A 17330-nucleotide genomic window follows, 5' to 3' on the forward strand; every position below is an offset into this window, starting at 1 on the left:
ACAAGACGACCCAGAAGTGCTGTTGCAAGTACCCGACAACCCGAAGCTGCCTTTTCTTCATCTCTAGTTGTCGGTATAAGTTTTCTTTTCAGTACATTTAATTGTAAACACTTATTGTACTCTTATCAATTTTATAGTTGTTGCCCACTGAAAAGCGATCAACGATCGTGGGCCTTGGAGTAGGAGTCACCCTAGGCTCCGAACCAAGTAAACCCTTGGTATCTTTGCGTGTGTTTGTTATTTCTTTCTATTCCGCTGCTTAGTCGTCGAGTTTTTCGAATCCAAAACGTGTGAAAGCCACGAGCACTATTCACCCCCCCCTCTAGCGTGATCTCGATCCAACAAGGACTATTCATACCAATAGTCACATGAGAATATTTATGACACACATATAACTATCTATGAAATATTCTCATGGCGAGTCATTCAGTATATATTCTCTAATATATACTCATCTATCAACCTGATATCTTATATTCATGACTTGTTAGATTAAGTCATCCGTTGACTTACAAACTAGTCTCAACACATTAATATTGTTCTTGCATATTAACGCTTGACTAGAAATAGTTAAGAGCAGTGTTCTATATATATCTACAATATCTCACTATCAATTCAACTAATTGATATGTTGTATATTAGAATCTCCTACTGTAGGACATTATTATACTTATTCATTCAACACTGAATTGAAGTAAATATAATAACCAAATTTACCTTTTATTAATAATGAAATATGATACAAAAGGAGCCCTTTACAATCATCTAAGAATTGATACTAGGGCTAATACTAATAAGATTGATTCATGAGGTATAAACTATGTCATCCTCTAATCAATCTATGTATTTCTTGATCTCTAAGTAGACTCACTTAACCAAATAAGTTTAATATCTCATATTGGCTTATTTTAGCATGACCATACATTTCAATAGTCTTATTCAATCAAGGGGCCCACATATATCTCTTCCATTATATAGAGGGATAAATCTCATCTACATTACTCACATCCCTTTACATAGCTTATTGCATACTCAGTGAACGACTTTATAGTCGACCTTGTTATAGGCGACGTTTATCGATACCAAAGTACACAAGTTCTTATGTAGGGAACCGTAGTGACTTCACGTCTAAGGACTATTTATACTAATAGTTACTATAAGAATATTTATAACACTCATATAATGATCCATGAAACTTCTTATGGCGGGTCAATTTAGTATAAATTCTCTAATATATACTCATGTGTCAATTTGATATCTTATATCTATAACTTGTGAGAATAAGTCATCAATTAACCTACATGCTAGTGTTAGTGTATTAATATTGCCCTTGTATATTAATATTTGATTAGGAATAATTTAGAATAGTGTTCTTTATATCTGTCAACAACCTCCCACAATTAATTCAACAATTGATATGTTATATATTAGAACCTACTATTTTAATGTGTTATTATATTTATTCAGCTAGCACAAAAATGAAATAAATATAATAATCAATATATTGTCTTTTATTAATAAATATGATACAATATGTACTAAGTTAATTAACTCATAATTGGCTCATAGGGCTTACACTAACATGTCATTTTTGTCTGCTGGTGTACTCTTTCGTAGCTCCTCATCCCTTGGATGGACCGAACCCATCAACTCGCTTCCCGTGACATCCTTCTCACTCATTACACCTTCTACTCGACTTCTTGTGTTTCTAAGTTCTTACACACTCAGAAACAAGGCATAAAAAATGTAGGACCTAACTTTACTCGATTTATCACATCAAAATCAACTCGAGCTACTTACACTATGGACAATATGAACCTATAATTTTAAGCAACTAGCATCTTACAAGCACATTAGGATACCATGCTTGTATATTGTTAAACTTACAATGGGATGAGATGCTTAGATGCTTATATCTATGCATTGATATAAATATGGGCTTTAAACAAAATATTGATCAATTTGAGTGATCATTCTTAGTAAAAACTAGCTGGAACCCAACACTCAACTTGACTAATCTTAGTCAAAAGCTGATATCTTATGATAAACAGCTAAAAATTAAAGTTAAATATTTTTTAAGGATAATTTATTAAATGTTTTTATCTTTAAAATCTTTACAAAACCTATGCATGTCATATCTGCATTCAAAAGTTTTCTTTGAATAGGATTGCCAACTTAAGGGGGAGCAACATTTATGTTCAAGATATTTTGTTCCAAAAGTTAATCTTTCTAAATTATTTTCATTTTTTTAATTAATTAAAAAATTACTTACAAAATGTTAAAGTTATCCTCAAAATTTTCAAAAAAATTTCTAATTTTTTTTAAAAATTTCCTTACAAAAATTTTAAATTAGTTTGATATTTTTCAAAATTATTTATAAATTTTGTTTTCAAAATTTTATAAATTATATTCTAAAAAATTAAAGTTATTTTCAAAATTTTTTGAAACTAACAACAACCAGGACTTATCCCATTAGGTGAGGTCGACTATATGGATCCTTTTACATCATTAAGTTATATCTCCTACTATATCATCATCTATACTTAAATAAATTTTATTTTGTTTTATTATTGCTAACCAATTTTTTTTGTCTTGTTCTTCTTCTTTTGCTATGCATGTTTGTCATAGTTTTACATCACCTAATCGGAACATTTATTAGTCATCTAAGTACATGCTCGTACCATTTTAAACGTGTCTCTTGAAGTTTTCACTCAATAGATGCAACTCCGACTTTTTCTCTAATACTCTCATTTCTTATTCTATCCATCCTTGTATGTTCACACATCCACTTTAACATCTTCATCTCTACAACTCTCATCTTTTGCTCATGTACTCAAGTCATAGCCCAACATTTAGCTCCATATAATATAACAAATCTAACTGTAATTTTGTAGAACTTTTCTTTAAGTTTTAGGAGTATTTTATGGTCACATAAAACACCTGACGCTCTCCTCTATTTCAACCATCTTGCCTGTATTCTATGTAAGACATCTCTTTTAATCCCTCCATCATTTTGCAAAATTCATCCTATATATTTAAAGCTCTCGGTTCTGGGCAACTCATTATCTCCTATCTTAAAAATTACCTCATTACATCTAATATTACTAAATTTAAATTATATATATTCTGTTTTTATTCTACTAAGTCTAAAACCTTTCTCTTCTAGTGTTTCCTGCCAAGATTCTAGTTTAGCATTTACTCTTTCACATGTTTCAATCTACCAAAATAATATCATCTGTAAAGAACAGATACTACGGTATTGTTTCTTGAATGTGTGCAGTGACAGTGAGTTCGTCTATAATTAGTGTAAAAAGATAGGGACTTAGAGCTCTTTATTGGAAATTCTTTAGTTACTCTACTTGAAGTCTTTACTCTGGTTGTTACGTCTTCATACATATCCTTAATTAGTTCAATATATGTCATTCTAACACTTATCTTTTCTAGAATTCTCCATATAATTTCTTTTAGAACTCTATCATAAGATTTTTCTAAGTCAATGAATACCATGTGTAAATCTTATTTTTACTCTCTATATTTTTCAATTAATTGTCTAAGAAGATGCATAACTTCTATTGTCGACCTTCTAAGCATGAACCTAAATTAATTTTCAGTCACCATGGTTTCCTTCCTTACTCTTTTTTCTATTATATTTTTCCAAAATTTCATGGTATGACTCATTAGTTTAATACATCTATAGTTTATACAATTTTGTATGTCTCTCTTGTTCTTATATAAAAGAATTAGAGTACTTATCCTCCATTGATTAAATATTTTTTTATTTTCAATATCATGTTAAATAATTTTATAAGTTATTCAATATCTTGTTTCCCTAGGCACTTCCATACCTCTATCAAAATATCATCTAGTTCAATATTTTTTCCATTGTACATCCCATTTTAAGTTTGTCCAACTTATCAAGTTTGAATTCTATGATAAAAATCTAAATTTCTATACTCATTTGACATACTTAAATTGCCTGAGTTAAGTTAGTCACCTAAATGTTCATTAAAAAGTTTATGAAAATACCTCTTCCATCGCTCTTTTATTTCTCCATCGTTAACTAGTACCATATTACATTCATCTTTAATACATTTTATTTAGATAAGATCTCTTGTCTTTCTTTCTCTCACTTTAGATATTCTATAAATGTCTCTTTGTCCTTCTTTTATATCCAATTTTTTATATAATCGTTCAAAAGTTTCATTCTTTGTTTTATTCACTACTTTCTTAGCTTCTTTCTTAACTATTGTATATTGTTTTTAAGTTTTTCTCATTCTTATAAATATATAATTCCTTATAAGCTATTCATTTTTCCTTCACTTTCTCTTGTATTTTCTCATTCCACCACCAAGATTCCTTACTTAGTAGTGCATGTCCCTTTTACTCACCGAGTACACTCTTAGATATTATTTTTAACTTTGATATCATCTTATCTCATGTCATATTAGAGTTACCGTATATTTCATCTAATTCTTATACTCCTACTTTCTCCTTAAATATATTTTACTTTCCATCCTTAACTTCCACCACTTAATTTTAGGTTGTATATATTTTCTTTCTATTGATACAATGTTTGAGGCGTATACCCAACACTACTAACCTATGTTAGGTAGTTAAGTTTTTTCCAGAGATGACATTGCAATCTTTACAAATCTTTCTATCTTTCATCCTAACCATAAGAAAGTCAATTTGTGATTTATTATTCCCACTTTTGAACGTGACTAAGTGCTCTTTTTTCTTAAAAAAATATATTAGCTAATATAAAGTCATATACTATCGCAAAATCTAATATAGTTTTTCCTTCCTCATTTCTTGTTCTAAACTCATAACTCCTATGTACCCTCTCATATTCCTCATTTTTCACTCCAACATGCTCATTTAGATCACCTCATATTAAAATAATTTCATTTGGCGGAATGTTTTGTAATACTTCATCTAAGTCATTCCAAAATATTGATTTGGTAGCTTCATATAATTCTACTTGCGGTGCATATACGCTAATTATGTTCATAGTTTCTTTCATCACTATTATCTTAAGGGTTATAATTCTATCTAAAACATACTAGAACTTATGCCATTCATAACCATCTAGTCAAAATGTAACAACCACCCTTCTTACTACTACTACTCTCTAAGGATGACCGTTACTTAACTACTAACTCTACTTAACCGGTATGATTAAAAATCACATGGAAACCCTACCGAAAAATTCCGGCAAAATCTCCCCTGTACCGGTGACCTTATTCAACAATACATGCAATATATATACTCAGCCACATGCGGCTGGAACACATATCAATCACACAAAGAAATAAAATCACCACGCAGTTTAATGAAATCAAAGCATGCAAGTAATAAATAGCGGAAACAAAATAAAAACATACAGTTAACTAACAGCGGAAGACTAAATGACTCATCTAATACATTCTTAATAAATTCTTAAACTAAGTCCCAAGGCTTCCATAGTCCTGGCATCACACATCCCTCGAACACCTCCTTGTCGCCTTCCTTTCTATATCTTTTCCTTTCCTGTATCTGCAGTAAGAGGAAGTGTAGTCTATAAGCAAAATTTGCTTAGTAAGCGCTATCTAACTCACAAAAACTCGATGTGCATGTATATAAATAAAAACATGCTAAAACTGAATGCTAACATGTAAAGCTACTCATGCTCATAAATAGCAAATAACAGTAAGCTAACTCATGCTCTTCTAATAGTAAAGAAACATACTGAAAGGCTAAACATGCAAGACAAGTCTATACTATCATGCTAGTATAAAGAATTTAACTTACTGAATTCTAAACACTTTCTGATTCTTATTAAACTTACTTAAAAACTTATTCTTTAATACTTTATACTTATGTAAAACTTGCTTTACTTGTTCAAAAACTTATACTTATAATACTTCAAAATAATAATCAACTTCTTCTTGGGCTCAGGCATAGTACCATCTTATGCGCGTTCCCTAATAGGTTGGGGTAGCGAGCCACCAATCCTAATAGAGCAGACCTCGGTCTACCAGGGCCAAGACCTCGGAATTGAACACCTGGATTTGTTTAACGACAACCTCGGAACTCGGGTACTAGCCTCTTCTTAAAAGTAAAATACTTATAATCTTAATTACATTTTCTTTAAATGCCTCGGCATTTTAATAGGCACCTTGTGTGCCAAAAATCCCTAAAGTCTCGACTTTGGGATCTACTTAAGGCCTCGGCCTTTTCTTTTCTTTTCTTTATCTTTCTTATACTTTTCTTATAAAAGAATGCTTCTTAAAAAGACACTGAGATGTTTAAAACAATTTCTAACATTGAAGTACTAAATTGCACAACCAAGAGATCTAAACTGCACTAAGGTTCTGTATACTACGCTACAAAATTCTACATACTATAAGCTTTAACAGAACCTGCCTTGAAACTTAAATAGAAATCTGCATATATACTAACTAGAAGTAAAGCTGCATGCTCATAATACATGTACAGAAACTATGTAAAGCTTATGCTCATGATCTATGGACTGTTCTTGTAATAACACGCCTCTAACTGCATACTAATAGCTACGGCTGTTCATGCTTATCAATGCCAGGGAACTGAATTTAAATCTGCATATTTAGCTAACAGAAATCTGCATATTGTGCTAACAAAGAAACTTAAATTTGTACTGCTATAATATGCAAAGATTTGTACTGCTATAATATGCAAAAATCTGCACTTAATAGGTCTACATTTCTAAACTGTTTCCAATCAAAGCAAAGCATGAGGAAACTGATAAATTGCAACTAAAACTTGCTATACTAGACCCAGTGCTTCAAGGAACAGCAAGCAATACCCATGACATTTATCAAACTAGCAGGGATAAACTCGAATTTTATCACCAAGTGCAAACTCTACCAAACCGTGTCTACTCAAAGAAATCCTGACAGTATTAGATCCTCAAGCAAAACTTGTCTTTAAGTCTGCCAAATTCCAGATTTAGCACTAAAACATATCTATACAAACTGCAAGGCTAAAGAGCATATCTAATACCCTACGGCAGAACAAAGCAACCTTGGTCAGAAACAATCAGAAACCTCCCAAATCTGGAATCAAAAGACAAATTGAAACCCCATGAAAACTAAAGGACTTCTTCAAAATCGCTTTGCACACCTACTCCTATTCCTTTCCCTGGAAATCCATGGCTACTGGAAGAATTAGGCTTGCAACATAATGCATAATAATTGACCATGTATTTACAAAACATTTCACAGTCCTCCTAATTCTATTCAAAATTCACAGCTATCATACTAAAAAGGAAATCACTTTGAGGACAATTTAAAGTCTCTCAACAACTTCACAGCATGCTTCAACAAAATCAAGAGAAACAAGGAAACTCCAAATCCAATTCGGGAGACTCACGGCCGCACACAAAACCAAAATCTTTTCAACATGCTTCAAATTCAAGAAGGAGAAACCAACGGAAAATCCAAGCTACTCTACTGCAGGTGAGTAGCGACTTACCTTGCTCCTTGAACTCACAACCGAAAAGAGGGAGGCTCTAGGGTTCGCGGAAGGCTTGAGATCTCGGCCCTACTTCATGCTCACGACTCCTCCTCAACGAGAAGAGCTTAAGGTAGAGAAACCCTTCGGAGAACCTTGGCCGGCAGCCGGAGACGCCGGATTGCTCGCTGCGTCTTCGCTGAGAAAAGCCGCGCCGTCGAACTCGCGAGAAGGGGAGAGGGATCGAGAGAAATAAATCCTCTCTTAACTTAACCTCTTTTTATAACCTAGGGTTATTCTTAAGTTCGGTTATTACTTAACTAATTTTGTTTCCTATTCTAAACAGAACCGATTGCTAGCACACTTGGTCAGCGCGTGCGTGGGTTAAAGTTTGGCTTGTGGGTTCGAATCCTGCCTATAACCAATTTTTATCTATTAATTCTTGTTATTAACTTCTGCTCATTAAATAAGATTCTTCCTTTATTTAATCAAGCAACAATTGCTAGCCCAGTTGGTTGATCCGGTTTTGCTCGGGTCCGAGCTCTTGGGTTCAAAACCCGACTTCAACATATTCTTTTCCCTTTTTTTTTCTACCTTTTCCTCTTGGTAAAAATATCAAACGAATTCCAAAAATTTCATAAAAATACTCTAAAAATTTCTAAAAATCTCTAGAATTTTTTTAAAGCATTTCTAGATTTTAATAAGGTCTTTTAGGACTCCAAATCATGAAATTTGGGGTGTTACACAAAACATGCATCTAAATTGAGTTTAGCTCGGACTCCAACCAAACTAAACATACATCATAGTAGTATATCAAGGAAAAAAGGCACTCCAATGTAAAGGAAACAACTCAAATATAAAACAAGTTAGTACATGGACTCGGGACAACGGAAAGAACCTAAATTGTCTTCCTCAACCAAAAAAATAAACAACTCGGATTAAAGCAAACCAATGCCCTAATGCATAGTGAATCAAGTCTTCTAGAAGAGTGTCATTAGGTGTGCATTGCCAAGTACGAGTGAGCTCATCCATTAAGTCCCTCTGTCTCCTTAATAACTGCACCATAGGAATCTAGTGAGTCTAAAGACTTAACAAATTCAAAATTTTAAGCAAGAAATAAATATACATTCACATGCCTTTCAATATATATATTTTTTAAGAGTATACCTTAAATATTTAAAAGTTAAACCTTGCTGATATTTAGTCCTATAGGCCTTCAACTTTAATAAAATAACATCAAACATTAACTTTCAACGTCAAAATATTTAAGTGAGTTTATATCATTGAATGAGACCTCTTTTAGCTCAACTTCTGATCGTTTGACCAAACTTTTACCCTAGTACTAGGTTGGTAAGAATCACCTGACCCCTTTTATGTAGGATTTCCTAACCCCTTTAATTTGGTAAAGTTCACCGGACTCTTCTTAAGCTGGATTCCCTAACCCCTCTGTTTTGGTAAGGTTGACCGAACCCTTCTTAAGCCAAATTCCCTAACCCATCGCATAAATTCATGTAGGTCATATTAATAAACAATACATTTTCACTTTTCATGTATGAAAAGTTATTGCTAAAAGTATATAAAGTTTACTCGCATAATAATGGAAAAAAACTAGTATACAACTAGTAACGGTCTTCCTCCCTCACTCGAACAACACAGATTTCGAGCCCTCTTCCCTGATCCAACTTCGCCTCAATCGTCAGTTGAATCTGCCCAAAATCTCAGCTTATTTCCCTCACTCGAACAACACAGATTTCTAGCCCTCTTCCCTCATGTAAATCAACCCTGATCATTAGTGGAATCTTCCCAAAATCTCAACTTACTTCCCTCACCCGAATAGCACATAAAAACCCCAACCTCCTCCTTCCTCCCTCACCCGAACAACCCCTAATATATTCCAAGTAGAACAACAATGTCTCCCTCAACCATCCAGTAGGGGAAATTTTGGTGCAAAAGCAAACAAAGAACATTAAAACTTCTTTATTTCATCGTAGGAATCAAAGGAAGCATGACCTTGAGAAATAAGCTCATAACATCAAATCCGTATATTACTAACCATCTAGTGCAAAAAATAAAATAAAAGAAACTTTGCAACTTATTCAAAATAACATACTATGATCCCTACGATGCAGTTAATGCAAAAAAAAAAAAAAACATCCTTGCCTTGAAGTTTTTGAAAATCCTTAGAAATCATTAGGGCATATATATAGTAAGCTGGGTTGGGTTTGCTAGCCATCTGGGTCAGGTTCATTAATCTATTTACATATTAATTACTTAACTCATAACTCTTGATTCATTTAAGTGAACCGATTTTTTTTTTACACTACACTATCCCCTTTTCTAACTACTCCTACAACTTCATCTTTTAACGAACTATCTATAATAATACCCACTCCATTTCTTGCTTTACTATTTTCTGTGCACCATAAATTAAAACCTGAGTTCTCTATCATCTTTGCCTTCTCACCTACCCTTTTTATCTCTTGTATACATAAAATACTAATTATTTTCCTAATCATCGTATCTACTACCTCCATTGATTTACTAGTGAGGATTTCTATGTTCTATGTTCCATATTCCAAATCTTAGATTATTAGTTTTCTTATCATATTTGTTATTATCCAACCTATGGTGTGAGAACTCTTACCTATTTAACAATACATCTAAGTTATCATAGAGATGTAGTGGTCATTACCGATATATTACAATCAGACCCTGTAATGCGAACTCTTGTATATTTAGCGTTATACCCGAGTTCTGGAGATGTAGCGGTCCTTGGCGAGACGGTACAGTCAGTGCAATACATTCCTTCTGGAAATAACTTAGCATTAGTATAATAGTTTAATAGATATTTTCGTTGACTATTTGTCATAGTTTTAATGCTAGTTGACAATCTAATGCAACCCTTCTCCTTTACCCTAGCTTAGGACCGACCATGACTAGTTCGTCATGGGCGGAGTTAAAAAATTTTTGAAAATATTTAAAAATTATTTTCAAAATTCTCATTTTTTCCAAAATTTTTGAAATTTAGTTAATCTGTGAAATTTTGTATTTTGTAAAATACTTAGAATATTTGGAAACATAGTATGTTGCTATGACCCTGCTTTTTTATGTATGCTGAAAGAGGAGAGATATTATATTCAAGGCGAGAGTTTAATTTGAGAGGGAGTTCACTTAAAACTTAATTTTGAAATATTTAAATTAACTTTGAGTAAGAATTGGTAAACATAAAAAATGGGAGATTATTGGTGCAGGAAGCACTATAACTGAACCTATGTTTTGATGTTATCAAAGATTCAAATTAAGTCTTATTGTTATTGATGAACTGATCAAGTATATAGGATGCTCAACTTGGAAAGTCCTAGTAGGTCAGTTGGACCCGATACTAAGCAAAGCCTCAGTAAGTCGTGGAACTAGGTAGGAAGTCCAAATGGGTCAAGTGGACCTATCATCTGGTAAGTGGATTCAATAGGTCTGGAGGACCCGATATAGAATCAAATAGAAGCCCTGACAGGTTGATTTGATGTTGAGCTGTTAAAGTTTAAACAAGTCTAGAGGACCCAATATTTGGTAGGTGAGTTGAGGTAAACTCTTGGAGAGAGTGCAGTGAGGTCATGTCACGATAGAGACAAATCTTAGGAGTTGATCCAACTGAAAAAACCTAAAGATTTCTAAGTTAAGATCAAGATAGTCCTAACTGTCATACTACTTGTGCATATTCATATCTATCTAACTCTATTTTACAGGGCTATTATTATATTGTTATTGTGCTAACTTTATTTTAAAGATAGAACAAAATTTGAGTTGATTGAGGGTTCGATCGACTAAACATGCAGTTTAGTCGACCGACCCGGCCAACATGGCACAAACACAAGCAAGTTCTATAAACTTGGAAACATAGTGTTATCAGTCGATGGAAACCCTTGATTAGTCGACTGATCCAATTTAGTAACAGTAAAGATCAAATCAAATCAATACAGAAAAGGGAATTCAACTTCAGTTGATGGATCATCAAGATCAGTCGACAAAACTACATAATTTATGAGATTGGACGGATCAGATCTCAGCAAAGAAGGAAAGGCAATAAGGTTTAGTCGATGGATGCTTGGTTTAATTAACCGAAAAGTTCAGTCGACTGAACAATCGTTTAGTCGACCAAACGATGCCTATATAAGGATCTCAAGATTTGATCTGAGACAACACTAATTCTATTATTTGATCTTCTACTGCACTCATTCAATTTTCGTTCAATCTCCTACTACTACAACACCGGAAGGCTCACCGACAACACAAGCTTCATCTCTATTCTTCCTTTGTCGGTATACTTTTTATATAGCTTGCATTTTATTTGTATGAAGATAGCGTTCTAATTACTATCCTCCTCATTCTGTATGATTCAATTATTAATGAATTATCCTGTTAGTATTAGCTCTAGTACCAATTATGAGATAATTGTAAAGGACTCATTTTTGTATCATATTTCATTATTAATAAAAAGATAAAGTTGGTTATTATATTTATTTCATATCAGTGTCGATTGAATAAATATAATAATGTCCTTGGGTAGTAGGTTCATATCTATAGCATATCAATTAGTTGAATTGATGTGAGATATTGTAGATATACATAGAACACTACTCTTAACTATTCCTAGTCAAGCATTAATATACAAGGACAATATTAATGCATTGAGACTAGCATGTAGGTCAACGGATGACTTAATCTCACAAGTCATGGATATGAGATATCAAGTTGACACATGGGTATATATTAGAGAATATATACTGAATGACCCGCCATGAGAATATTTCGTGGATCGTTATATGAGTGTCATAAACATTCTCATGTGACTATTGGTATGAATAGTCCTTAGACCTGAAGTCACTATGGTTCCCTATATAAGGAGTTGTGTACTTTGGTATCGGCAAATGTCACCTGTAACAAGGTAGACAATAAAGTCGATCACTGGGTATGCAATGAATTATGTGGAGGGATGTGAGTGATGTAGATGAGATCTATCCCTTCCATATGACGGAAGCGATATCTATAGGCCCCTTGATTAGTAGGACACAAGAAAGCATGATCATGCTCAAATAAGTCAATATGAGATATTGAGTTTATTTGATTGAGTGTGTCTACTTAGAGATCAAGAAACACAAAGGTTAATAAGAGGATGACACGGTCTATGCCTCATTGATCAATCTAGATATCAAGGATAGAGGGATCAAGTCATACAAGATAATAGTCACGGACAGGTTAGGTCGGATCTCGACTTTCTCGTCAATTGGGAGGCAATGTTGCCTTGCTAGATGCCACTCATTGCTTATGTATCTAAATGTTGATTTGGGTACATTGCCAATGTTACGAGAACCTATTGAGTTATACACAAAGAACAAGTAGATTTGGATATGGGTTCATATGATGAAACATTGGATTAAGTCCAATCTGAATTGGACTTATTGAGTTAGAGTCAATTGGATCTAATTATTGGATTAAGTCTAATTCAAACTAGACTCAAGGAGTCAATTCAAATTAATGAAATGTGATTCATTAAATTTGGAATTGCATGAGATTAATTGAGTAAGACTCAATTGAATTAGACTTGAGTTAAACTCAAGTGAATTAGACTTGAGTTAGACTTAAGTGAGGATTAATGGAGATATTCATTGAATTTCGAAGTTCAATGAATCATTTCATTTGATTTTCGAAATTGAATTTAAAATGAAGAGTTTCAAGTGTGGTCCTTAATGGAGTGTAAATACTCATTAAGGCTCATTAATTGAATTAATGCTCATTAAGTATTTTCATTGGATGAAAATACTTAAGTATTTTTCTCTTCATTTTTGGGAAGATCTTCATTCTCTCCTTCCTCTCCTCTCCTTTTGGCTGAAACCCCTTCTCTAGGTTGCTAGCACAATCTTAGGTGGTTTCCTTTTCCTACTTGTGAGTTTGTGAGACAAACGAAGGCAAGACGTTTTCGTGTGGATACCATAGACGTGTGAACGTGTGATTGTGCTATGATCCAAGCTGTTTGGAGTCCGTGTGCATGCACCAAAGGTATAACCCTTTTATGCTCTTTTAGAAAACTTAGTATATTTTTCTTTCCCTTCGCATGGATCTCCTGGAGGAACTAGATGATTTCCGTTGCGCATAAGCGTGTTTAGCGCTCTAGTTCCTTACATGTCCAACGAAAGAAACGTGAACCCGGTCAGAATGACCCTTAACCCTTTTTTTTGTTATTTTTCCATCTTAGCCTCAGTCTTCTCCCTGGCTAATTGAGTCATAGTCTCCTCTACCTTGGCTTTGTCCGTCGCTTACAAAGCCTCCTTACACTACAAAAAAACATAAATTTGGGGACAAATATTTGGAACGAAAATTATTCGTCCCAAAATTGCGACAAATTTTGGGTCGAAAACAAATTTCGACCCAAATAACCAATGAAAATTGCAACAAAAAAAATTTGTTTCAAATTTGCAACAAGAAAAAATTTCGTTGCTAAATTCGTCGCCAAATCTGGAACGAATTCAGAATTCGTCCCAAATTTTGGGACAAATACTGCATTCGTCCCAAAATCTGGGACGAATTCAGAATTCGTCCCAAAATCTGGGACGAATCCAGGATTCGTCCCAAAATCTGGGACGAATCCAGGATTCATCCCAAAAATGGTATTATTTTTAAAAAAAGACAATCAAATATCGAAGGCTTATATCTTGACCTAGAGACATTGAAATTTGATGAAACAAGTTTCTATGTATTCGTATCATTAACTTGATCGTAAATATGTCACCATCCATATTTTTTAAATAATATTTTAAGTGATTCAAATTTTTAATACCAAATTAGGTCAAATTGGAATTAAAATATTCCAAAAATAAATATATTTGGTAAAAAATATTTTTATGGATATATTTACGATCAGGACAATGATACGAATGCATAGAAATTTGTTTCATCAAATTCCGATGTCTCTAGGTCAAGATATAAGCTTTCGGTCTTTGATTTAATTTTTTTTAATTATTTTAAATTTTGGGACGAATCCAGGAATTCGTCCCAAAGTTTGGGACGAATCTCTGGATTCGTCCCAAAATTTGGGACGAATCCAGAGATTCGTCCCAAAAATTTAAATATCTTTAAAAAAAACAAAATGGGACGCCTTATATACGGACCTAGAGACATCAGAATTTGATGAAATAAATTTCTATGCGTTCGTATCATTGTCCTTATCATAAATATATCCATAAAAATATCTTTAACCAAATATTTTTATTTTTGGAATTTTTTAATTCCAATTTGACCTAATTTGGTATTAAAAATTTGAATCACTTAAAATATTATTTAAAAAAAATGTTTAGTGACATATTTACGATCAAGGCAACGATACAAATGCATAGAAACTTGTTTCATCAAATTCCGATGTCAATAGGTCAAGATATAAGCTTTCAGACACTAATTTACAATCGTTCACTGCACAACACCTTTTTAGCTAATAGCAACCTATATATGTATTTAAAAATATCTACCTAGAGACATCAGAATTTGATGAAACAAATTTCTATGCATTCGTATCATTGTCCTGATCGTAAATATATCCATAAAAATATTTTTTACCAAATATTTTTATTTTTGGAATTTTTTAATTCCAATTTTACCTAATTTGGTATTAAAAATTTGAATCACTTAAAATATTATTTAAAAAATATGTTTTGTGACATATTTACGATCAGGGCAACGATACGAACGCATAGAAACTTGTTTCATCAAATTCCGATGTCTGTAGGTCAAGATATAAGCTTTCGGTCTTTGATTTAATTTTTTTTTAAATTATTTTAAGTTTTGGGACGAAAATTAAATATCTTTAAAATTTAAATATCTTTAAAAAAAAACAAAATGGGACGCCTTATATACGGACCTAGAGACATCAGAATTTGATGAAATAAATTTCTATGCGTTCGTATCATTGTCCTTATCGTAAATATATCCATAAAAATATTTTTTACCAAATATTATTATTTTTGGAATTTTTTAATTCCAATTTGACCTAATTTGGTATTAAAAATTTGAATCACTTAAAATATTATTTAAAAAATATGTTTAGTGACATATTTACGATCAAGGCAACGATACGAATGCATAGAAACTTGTTTCATCAAATTCCGATATCTCTAGGTCAAGATATAAGCTTTCGGTCTTTGATTTATTTTTTTTTAAATTCTTTTAAGTTTTGGGACGAATCCTGGATTCGTCCCAAATTTTGGGACGAATCCAGAGATTCGTCCCAAAAATTTAAATATCTTTAAAAAATAAAATAAAATGGGACGCCTTATATACGGACCTAGAGACATCGGAATTTGATGAAATAAATTTCTATGCATTCGTATCATTGTCCTGATCGTAAATATATCCATAAAAATCTTTTTTACCAAATATTTTTATTTTTGGAATTTTTTAATTCCAATTTGACCTAATTTGGTATTAAAAATTTAAATCACTTAAAATATTATTTAAAAAATATGTTTGGTGACATATTTACGATCAGGGCAACGATACGAACGTATAGAAACCTGTTTCATCAAATTCCGATGTCTATAGGTCAAGATATAAGCTTTCAGACACTAATTTACAACCGTTCACTACAAAACACTTTTTTAGTTAATAGCAACCTATATATGTATTAAAAAATAACTACCTAGAGACATCAGAATTTGATGAAACAAATTTCTATGTGTTCATATCATCGTCCTGATCGTAAATATATCCATAAAAATATTTTTTACCAAATATTTTTATTTTTAGAATTTTTTAATTCCAATTTGACCTAATTTAGTATTAAAATTTTGAATCACTTAAAATATTATTTAAAAAATATGTTTTGTGACATATTTACGATCAGGGCAACGATACGAACGCATAGAAACTTGTTTCATCAAATTCCGATGTCAATAGGTCAAGATATAAGCTTTCAGACACTAATTTACAACCGTTCACTGCACAACACCTTTTTAGCTAATAGCAACCTATATATGTATTAAAAAATATCTACCTAGAGACATCAGAATTTGATGAAACAAATTTCTATGCGTTCGTATCATTGTCCTGATCGTAAATATATCCATAAAAATATTTTTTACCAAATATTTTTATTTTTGGAATTTTTTAATTCCAATTTGACCTAATTTGGTATTAAAATTTTGAATCACTTAAAATATTATTTAAAAAATATGTTTTGTGACATATTTACGATCAGGGCAACGATACGAACGCATAGAAACTTGTTTCATCAAATTCCGATGTCTCTAGGTCAAGATATAAGCTTTCGGTCTTTGATTTAATTTTTTTAAAATTATTTTAAGTTTTGGGACGATTCCTGGATTCGTCCCAAAATTTGGGACGAATACAGGAAGTCGTCCCAAAGTTTGGGACGAATCTCTGGATTCGTCCCAAAATTTGGGACGAATCCAGAGATTCGTCCCAAAAATTTAAATATCTTTAAAAAAAAAACAAAATGAGACGTCTTATATACGGACCTAGAGACATCGGAATTTAATGAAATAAATTTCTATGCGTTCGTATCATTGTCCTGATCGTAAATATATCCATAAAAATATTTTTTACCAAATATTTTTATTTTTGGAATTTTTTAATTCCAATTTGACCTAATTTGGAATTAAAAATTTGAATCACTTAAAATATTATTTAAAAAATATGTTTAGTGACATATTTACGATCAGGGCAACGATATGAATGCATAGAAACTTGTTTCATCAAATTCTGATTTCTCTAGGTCAAGATATAAGCTTTTGGTCTTTGATTTAATTTTTTTTAAATTCTTTTAAGTTTTGGGACGAATCCAGGAATTCGTCCCA

The 17330-nt window shown here is 32.3% G+C and overlaps 1 non-coding gene across 1 annotated transcript; it reads right to left on the reverse strand.

Annotated features, from left to right (window-relative positions):
- Nucleotides 1-14035: 14035 nt before the first annotated feature.
- Nucleotides 14036-14137, reverse strand: LOC122030735. Its single transcript, XR_006125583.1, has one exon. It is a non-coding gene; the product is annotated as a small nucleolar RNA SNORD90 (small nucleolar RNA).
- Nucleotides 14138-17330: the final 3193 nt, after the last annotated feature.

Source organism: Zingiber officinale, chromosome 10B, assembly GCF_018446385.1.
Source record: "Zingiber officinale cultivar Zhangliang chromosome 10B, Zo_v1.1, whole genome shotgun sequence".
NCBI lineage: Eukaryota > Viridiplantae > Streptophyta > Magnoliopsida > Zingiberales > Zingiberaceae > Zingiber > Zingiber officinale.